Genomic DNA, 8850 nt, shown 5'->3' on the forward strand with positions numbered 1-8850 from the left:
TCCTGCTGGTTTTTATTTTTTTCACTTATTTACAGTTTAAGTTTCCAATAATTAGTATGTATTTTTCATGTAATAAGAAAACAAAGTCAAAGTTATTTTAAACCCCACAATTTTTATTGAAAAGATGCTAATAAAGAAGCTTCTTTTAATACTTTGCTTGAGAAAGTTATTTTGAATAACATTTCTGCCTTTATCTACATTAAAATATCTGATTAGTAAAATTTCAATTATTTGGTCTTACTCTGTGTATTTTGGAACACTTTCTTTTAAAGACAGTCTAAGAGAGAAGTTATAGCAATAAACACCTCCATTAAGAATTAAGCACAATCTAAAATAAATAACTCTAACTTTACACCTCAAGGAGCTAGAAAAAGAACAAACTGATTCCAAAGATAGTAGAAGGAAGGAAATAACAAAGATCAGAATGGAAATAAATGAAACAGAGATTAGAAAGACAATAGAAAAGATCAACAAAACTAAGAACTGTTTTTTTGAAAAAATAACCTCAACATGATAAAGGCCATATATGACAAGACAACAGCTAATATCATACTCAATGGTGAAAAGCTGAAAGCTTTATCTTGAAGATCAGGAACTAGACAGGGGTTCCCATTCTCACCACTTATATTCAACATAGTGCTGGAAGTCCTAGCCAGAGTAATCAGGCAAGAAAAAGAAATAAAAGGCATCCACATCAGAAAGGAAGAAGCAAAATTATCTCTGTTTGCAGATGACATGATCTTTATATAGAAAACCCTAAAGACTCCACTAATAAAAAACTATTAGAACTAATAAACAAATTCAGTAAAGTTGAAGAATACAAAATCAATACACAAAAATCTTTTGTCTTTCTATACAATAATAACTAACAGGAAAATAAATTAAGAAAACAATCCTGTTCTCAATGGCATCAAAAAGAATAAAATACTAGGAATAAATATAGGCAAAGAGGTGAAAGAAATGTATACTGTAATTTATAAAACACTGATGAAAGAAATTGGAGAAGACACAAATAAATGGAAAGATATCCCATGTTCATGGATTAGAAGAATTAATATTGTTAAAATGTCCATACTCCCCAAAACAATCTCCAGATTCAATGCAATCCCTATCAAAATTCCAATGGCATTTTTCACAGAAATAGAAAAAACAATTCTAAAATTCATGTGGAACCACAAAAAGACCCTGAAAAGGTAAAGCAATCTTGAGCAAGAAGAGCAAAGCTGAAAGCATCACACTTCCTGATTTCAAACTATATCACAAAGCTAGAGTAATCAAAACAGTGTGGTATTGACATAAAAACACATAGATCAATGGAACAGAATAGAGAGCCCAGAAATAAACTCATGTATATATGGTCAATTAATTTTTTATAAAGTCACCAAAAATACACAATGGGGAAAGGACAGGGCCTTCAACAAATGGTGTTGGGAAAACTGGACAGTCACATGCAAAAGAATGAAGTTTGAACCTTATCTTACACCATACATGAAAATCAACTCAAAATGATTAAAGACTTGTGGAGCCAACCTGGTGGTGTAGTGGTTAAGTTTGCATGCTCCGCTTTGGTGGCCCAGGGTTGCAGGTTTGGATCCCAGGTGCAGACCTAGAATTGGTTGTGCAGCCATGCTGTGGCAGCATCCCACATAAAATGGAGGAGGATTGGCACAGATGTTAGCTCAGCGACAGTCTTCCTCAAGCCAAAAGAGGAAGATTGGCAACAGATGTTAGCTCAGGGCCAATATTCCTCACACACACACACACACACACACACACAAAATGATTAAAGACTTGATCCTAAGAACCAAAACTGTAAAACTCCTAAAAGAAAATATAGAGGATAAGTTCCTCAACATTGGTCTTGGCAATGATTTTTGATTTGACACCAAAAGCAAACACAACAAAAGCAAAAATAAATAAACAGGACTATGTCAAACTAAAAAGCTTCTGTACAGCACCGGAAACCATCAACAAACTGAAAAGGCAATCTATGGAATGGGTGAAAATATTTGCAAGCCACATATCTGATAAGTGGTTAATATCCAAAATATATGAAGAACTCATATAACTCAATAGAAAACAAAAATAACCCAATTTAAAAATGGTCAAAGGGGGCCAGCTGGGCAGCATAGTGGTTAAGTTCTCACACTCCACTTCGGCAGCCCAGGGTTCAGATCCCAAACACGGACCTACATCAAGCCATGCTGTGGCAGCGTCCTGCACACAAAATAGAAGAAGATTGGCACAGATGTTAGGTGAGCAACAATCTTCTTCGTCAAAAAAAAAGGGGGGGGTAAAGGACTTGACTAGACATTTTTCCAAAGAAGACATACAAATGGACAATAGGTATATAAAAAGGTACTCAACACCACTAAGCATCAGGGAAATGCAAATCAAAACCACAATGAAATATCACCTCACACCTGTTAGGATGTCTATTAACAAGAGGAAAAGAGATAACATACGCTAGCAAGGATGTGGAGAAAACGGAATCCTTGTACACTGTTGGTGGGAATGTAAACTGGTACAGCCATTATGGAAAACAGTATGGAGGTTCCTCAAAAAATTAAAAGTAGAACCACCATATGATTCTACAATCCTACTTCTGGATATCTATCCAAAGGAAACAAAATCATGATCTTGAAGAGATTCTGTACTTGCATGTTCACTATAGCATTATTCACTATAGCCAAAATATGGAAACAACTTGTGTCTGTCAATGGATGAATGGATAAAGAAAATGTGATGTATATATATACAATGGAGTATGATTCAGCCTTTAAAAAGAAGGAAATCCTGCCATTTGCAAAACATGAATGAATCTAGGAGTATTATGCTATGCTATGTGTATTTCACAAGGACAAATACAGCATGGTACAGCTTATAGGTGGAATTTAAAAGAAGTCAAACTCATAGAAACAGATAGGGTTGGTTGCCAGGGGATGGAGGAGATGGGAAGAGGTTGGTTAAAGTGTACAAACTTTCTGTTATCAGATGTACAAGCTGTGAGGATCTAATATATAGCATGGTTACTATAACTGATAATACTGCATTGTATAATTGAAATTTGTGAAGAAAGTAGATCTTAAGTGTTCTTACCAAAAAAAAAAGGGTAACATGTGAGGTGATGGATGTGTTAATTAACTTGACTTGGGAATCCTATCACAATGTATATGTATCTCAAATCATCATGTTGTATACTTTAAATATCTTACAATTTTATTTGTCAACTATACCTTAACAAAGCTGGAAAAAAATTAAAAACAAGGAATATGACAACATAAATAATATGAAACATAATTTATAGAAAACAAACTTCCATTTTGTAAAAGAAATGCTAGCAAATTCTCACAGAAAATGTTACCAAAGTCATTAGTGTATTTTTTCTACAGAACATATTTCATTGTTTTTATATCATTTGAATCAGAAACTATCATTTTTATTGCAAGTGTCCATGACAATGCAAAATACTAAGTACTATTGGATGCATTTCTTTAAAAAACAATTAACATGTTGGATTATTAATATAATGGGATTTACATATGCTAATCTGTGACTTTATTCTCTGAGTAGAATTAAGACATAGGTAGATTTTTGTCTATCAAACCTCTGACTACATTTCCTAATTCTACATGAGAGCAAATAGGATTGAGTAGGCTGGGAGGAACAAATACTAGACTCAATTCACAGAGATGTGGTGGGCAGTGAGGGTCAGATGCAACTATCCACACTGAAAATGTAGTCTATCAGGAAGACCATGTGGAAAATAGAAAATAGATGTGCTGTCAGTGATTCAGCCTAGTCTAATTGGATGCCCTAGAAAGAAGCAGGTGGTTGTGGTGTAGTGATTCGCAGACAAGCATGCATCAGAATCACCTGGAGGGCTCATTATAACACACATTGCTGGGCTCCACTTCCAGAACCACTGAAACAGAAACTCTGCGTTTAGGGCCCAATAATGTGAATTTCTAACAACTTCCTAGGTGATGTTCATCCTGCTGGTTTGAGGAGCACAGTTTGAGAACCAGTAACGTAGAAGAAGAGAATTTCATGGAGGCTCAGGTAAACTTGTTAGGTAGTGCCAACCCTCTGGGCTAGGACACAGAAGAGTTCTACTCCCCTAGCAGGGATTGATCTAGAGCAGGACAAAGGGAACGACAGAATACTAAATCATGGATTCAGGCACAAGGTCCTTGTTATTAAAACAGAAGCATGAGGTGGGTATGAAGTCTAAGGAATAACGAAGAAATATGGATCTCAGAACTAGTGCACAAGATCAAGGCTAGTCTAGTAGTCAAGGTGACTTGATGCTAAGTCTCAAAGTGTTGAGTTGGTGCATCTTATATTCTTCCTGCTTAAAGTCAGAGGTGGTCCTAGGGTCAAGGCCCAGTCTACAAGATGCATCAAAGGAGATTTAAGTAGGAATTAATAACAGTTTGAAATCAAGTAGAAGTCGGCTTTAATTTAAGATAATGTATCCCACCAAAACATGCACATAAAAAAGTTAAAGCAGTATCTTAAAATGCTTTAATCCAATGTAAACATTTTCTCAAAGTATAGTTTCCAGTACTATAGAAGAGATACTTTGAATGTTCTCAAATCACATTATATTACACTGGTCTTACATAATTATACAAACCTCTCTAAAGCTAACGAAGTAACACAAAGCCACCATTTATTAAGCACCTCCTATGTACTAGGCCCTTCACATGTGCTATCCCTTTTAAACCTTTTGACTCACTCAGTCTCAACAGATAACCTCAATTTCTACATCACTGAAAAAAAAATAGAAGCTACAATCTGGAATCCCCTTAATTTTTGCTACCAAACCTACAAGTTTACCTTTATCTGAGTCCCTTCTTTCTCCTTCTCTACTGTTGCAATAAAGGAGATGACAATCTTTTTATCTAAAAATCTTCTACCAGTGCTCTGGATCTCATTTGCTCCACTGACTATTCCACCCTCCCACCCCATCTTCAGCCTCTCCTTTTCTATTGGTTCCTTCTCATCAGCTGCTAAGCATAGTCTAGTCTCACCTACCTGAAAATAACAAACAGACTAATATTTTCCCTGGGCTTTACTTTCCCTTCCAGATACCATCTTTTTCTCTCATTCTAGTCAGTTAAATATTTCAAGAATTGTCTATATTTTCTGTTTCCATTTTCCATCTCAACTTATTCTTTCAATAAGCCTTCCTCACCAAAACCTCTAGCAAAATCCTTTTTGCACTAACTTCAGTGGATGATTTTCAGTTTTTATCTTGTTTGATTTCTAAGTTACAAGAGTGTTAACTCTCCCTCTTTCTTTAAACACTTTTCCTTTGGTTTCTATTTAACTACACTTTTCCTGGTATACCTCCTACTTCTCTGACTAGTCTTACCCAGTTGCTTTAGGAGCTCCTTTTCCTTACTTATCTCTTTAAATTGAAGTTCCTTAAGTCTTAGTTCTAGGCCTTTTTCTCTTGTCTATATACTCTACCTCAATGGCGTAAACTTCCATTTATACGCAGATGGCTCTCGAATCTCTACTTACAGCTATCTCTCAAGCTCTAGACCAACTGTCTAATTGGAACAAGTCTCCTAGACACCTTAAATTTAATATATTCAAAAGTAACATTTCCAAAATCATCTTCCCAACAAACATGCTTCCTCTTTTAAACATACTGTAAGGTATCAATATTTACTGAGTATACAATTACAGGGCACACATTGTGTGAGGTGCTAGGATTACAGCAGTGAACAAAACTCTCAAGGCCCCTGCTCTCCAACACTGAGTCTGGTAATGGGAGACAAATATTAAACAAATAATTATACAAATAACTATAAAATTATAATTGTGATAAATACTATCAGAAAACAAGGTACACTACCACCCACCCAGTGGCTCAAGTCAGAAACATAGATGTCATTCCTGACTCCTTTCCTTGTCTTGGACATCAAACAATCACCAAGTTATATGATTTTTAATTCCTAAATCTCTCTCAAATGCAACTACTTATTTCCACTTCCTCTGTTACCAACCAAGTCCAGGACATCATCTTTCACCAGATTCCTATAAGTCTTCTAACTGGCCTCTGTCTCCATTCCTGCTCCCTCCTATCCTTCATTTACACTGCAGTAAACCAGAATGACTTATAAAAAGTACTTAACATCTTTCAAAATATTCTCACTGTCTTTAGGATAAAGTACAAACTCCTAAATGCAAATAAAACCCCTGGACATTATTTATAAAACAAACATAAGCAGACTATAAAAGGTGGAAAAAAAGAAGGCATAGATCTCTGGACCTGGCTAGAGATCTCTAGACCCAAGAAACGACATAGTGGTGCATTCTCCAGATGTTTTTTGCCACATATATCCCACACTTAGAGCTAAAGAAGCTGAAAACCCAGAAACATGAGCAGGCATGAACATGAAACCCCCCAAAAAAGCCATTTTCTCTAGCCAAAGGATCTGGAAAAGGGTAGCCTAACAACACAGAAAACTTTTAGACAGTAACCACTCTATTCCAGCCAAATATTACAGAAAGACTGTGATCTCCAACCCAATCCCCATCCTCCCCAGTAGAAGCCAAGTAGGGACCCTCTCCTCACTAGGATGGTGTCAGAGAAGGCTGAGTAGGGGACCCAGATTTTTATCCGTGATGGGTATATTGAATTCCCCCTTCATATTAGTGAAGACCATGTGGACAGCCTGGACTTCCACCCCTATCCAGCAGTAATGAGTCATCCCTCCTCCTCACCACTAGCATGGTGTCAGAGGAGGCCTAGTGGGGAGTCAGGACTTACACCACTACTCAACAGAAATGATAATCAAGAGATGTCAACACCAAGATAACAGAGATGTTAGAATTATATGACAAAGATATTAAAGCAGATATCATTAAAATGCTTCAATGAACATTACAACCATGCTCAATACAAATGAAAAAGTATAATCTCCTCCAAAAGAAATAGTCTTAGCAAAATACTACTGGAATACTACTCAGCTGCAAAACAGAACAAAATCATTCCATTTGCAATAACATGGATGGACCTTGAGAGAATTATGTTAAGTGAAATAAGCCAGCAAGAGAAAGATAATCTGTGTATGACTCCACTCATATGAGGAATTTAAAACTATGGACCAAGAACAGTTTAGTGGATACCAGGGGAAAGGTGGGGTGGGGGGTGGGCACAAAGGGTGAAGTGGTGCACCTACAACATGACTGACAAACATTAATGTACAATTGAAATTTCACAAGATTGTAACCTATCAATAACTCAATAAAAAAAAATGGGAAAAAAAATGGGCAGAGGATATGAACAGACATTTTTCCAAAGAAGATATACAGATGGCTGATAGGCACATGAAAGGATGTTCAACATCACTAATCATCAGGGAAAAGCAAATCAAAACTACACGAAGATACCACCTTACACCCGTTAGAATGGCTATAATCATCAAGACAAAAAACAAGAAATGTTGGAGAGGATGTGGAGAAAAGGGAACCTTCATATACTACTAGTGGAAATGCAAACTGGTGCAGCCACTAAGGAAAATAGTATGGAGATTTCTCAAAAAATTAAAAACAGAAATATCATACAACCCAGCTATCCCACTACTGGGTATTTATCCAAAGAACTTGAAATGAAGAATTCAAAGAAACTTATGCACCCCTATGTTCACTGCAGCATTATTCACTATAGCCAAGAAGTGGAAGCAAGCCAAGTGCCCATCGACTGACGACCGGATAAAGAAGATGTGGTATATATTTAATACTACTCAGCCATAAAAAAAGACAAAATCGTCCCATTTGCAAGAACATGGATGGACCTTGAGGGTATTATGTTAAGTGAAACAAGCCAGACAGAGAAAGATAAACACCGTAGGATTTCACTCATACGTGGAAGATAAACTAACAAATGAATCAAGAGAACAGTTTAATGGTTACCAGAGGGGAAGGGGGTTGGAGGGTGGGCACAAGGGGTGAAGGGGCACATATATATGGTGACTGACTAAAAATAATGTACAACTGAAATTTCACAATGTTATAAACTATTAGGACCTCAATAAAATGAAATAAAATTTAAAAAATAGGTCACCATTGGTGGATTCTATGAACAAATTATTTTGAAAATTGTTAAACAGATTCATGCATTTGATGTCTTTTCAACACATACCAGACCTCTGGGGAATCAAATAATAGATGAGAGGAAGTTTCTCTTTATACACACATTCCAGCTAATGAAGGAAGAAATAATATCTTCATTTTGCAAGACTGATCAATTAATCTATCCAGGTAATGATCATCAAAGGCTGCTAAAAACACAAAAGGAGACACAACCAGATAGAAGAATACAACACCATTTTGACAAAAAAATCCAAAAAACAAAACCTGAGTCTGATAAAGCCTCTCTAGATCCAATTTCAATTTACAGAAAATACAGAGGACAGGAAAACACACTAAATGGCATTATGGGGATATGATCAACAAAACCCATATTGTGTAAAACCACAGGTCAAATGACTTTTTTTTTGATAAATAAATTTCCAACGAGGAAAAAATGGTGGAAAAAAATCTTTAGATTAAAAGAGACTTACAGGGCCGGACTGGTGGCATAGCAGTTAAGTTTGCTCTGTTTCAGTGGCCTGGAGTTTGCCAGCTGGGATCCAGGGCACAGACCTCCGCACTGCTTATCAAGCCATGCTGTGGCATGCATCCCACACATAACATAGAGGAAGATGGGCCCAGATGCTAGCGCACGGCCAATCTTTCTCAGCAAAAAGAGGAGGATTGGCAGCGGATGTCAGCTCAGGGCTACTCTTCCTCAAAAAAGAAAAAAAGACAAGTCAAATCAACCAATCTCAG

The sequence above is a fragment of the Equus quagga genome, unplaced genomic scaffold, assembly GCF_021613505.1.
Source record: "Equus quagga isolate Etosha38 unplaced genomic scaffold, UCLA_HA_Equagga_1.0 153_RagTag, whole genome shotgun sequence".
NCBI lineage: Eukaryota > Metazoa > Chordata > Mammalia > Perissodactyla > Equidae > Equus > Equus quagga.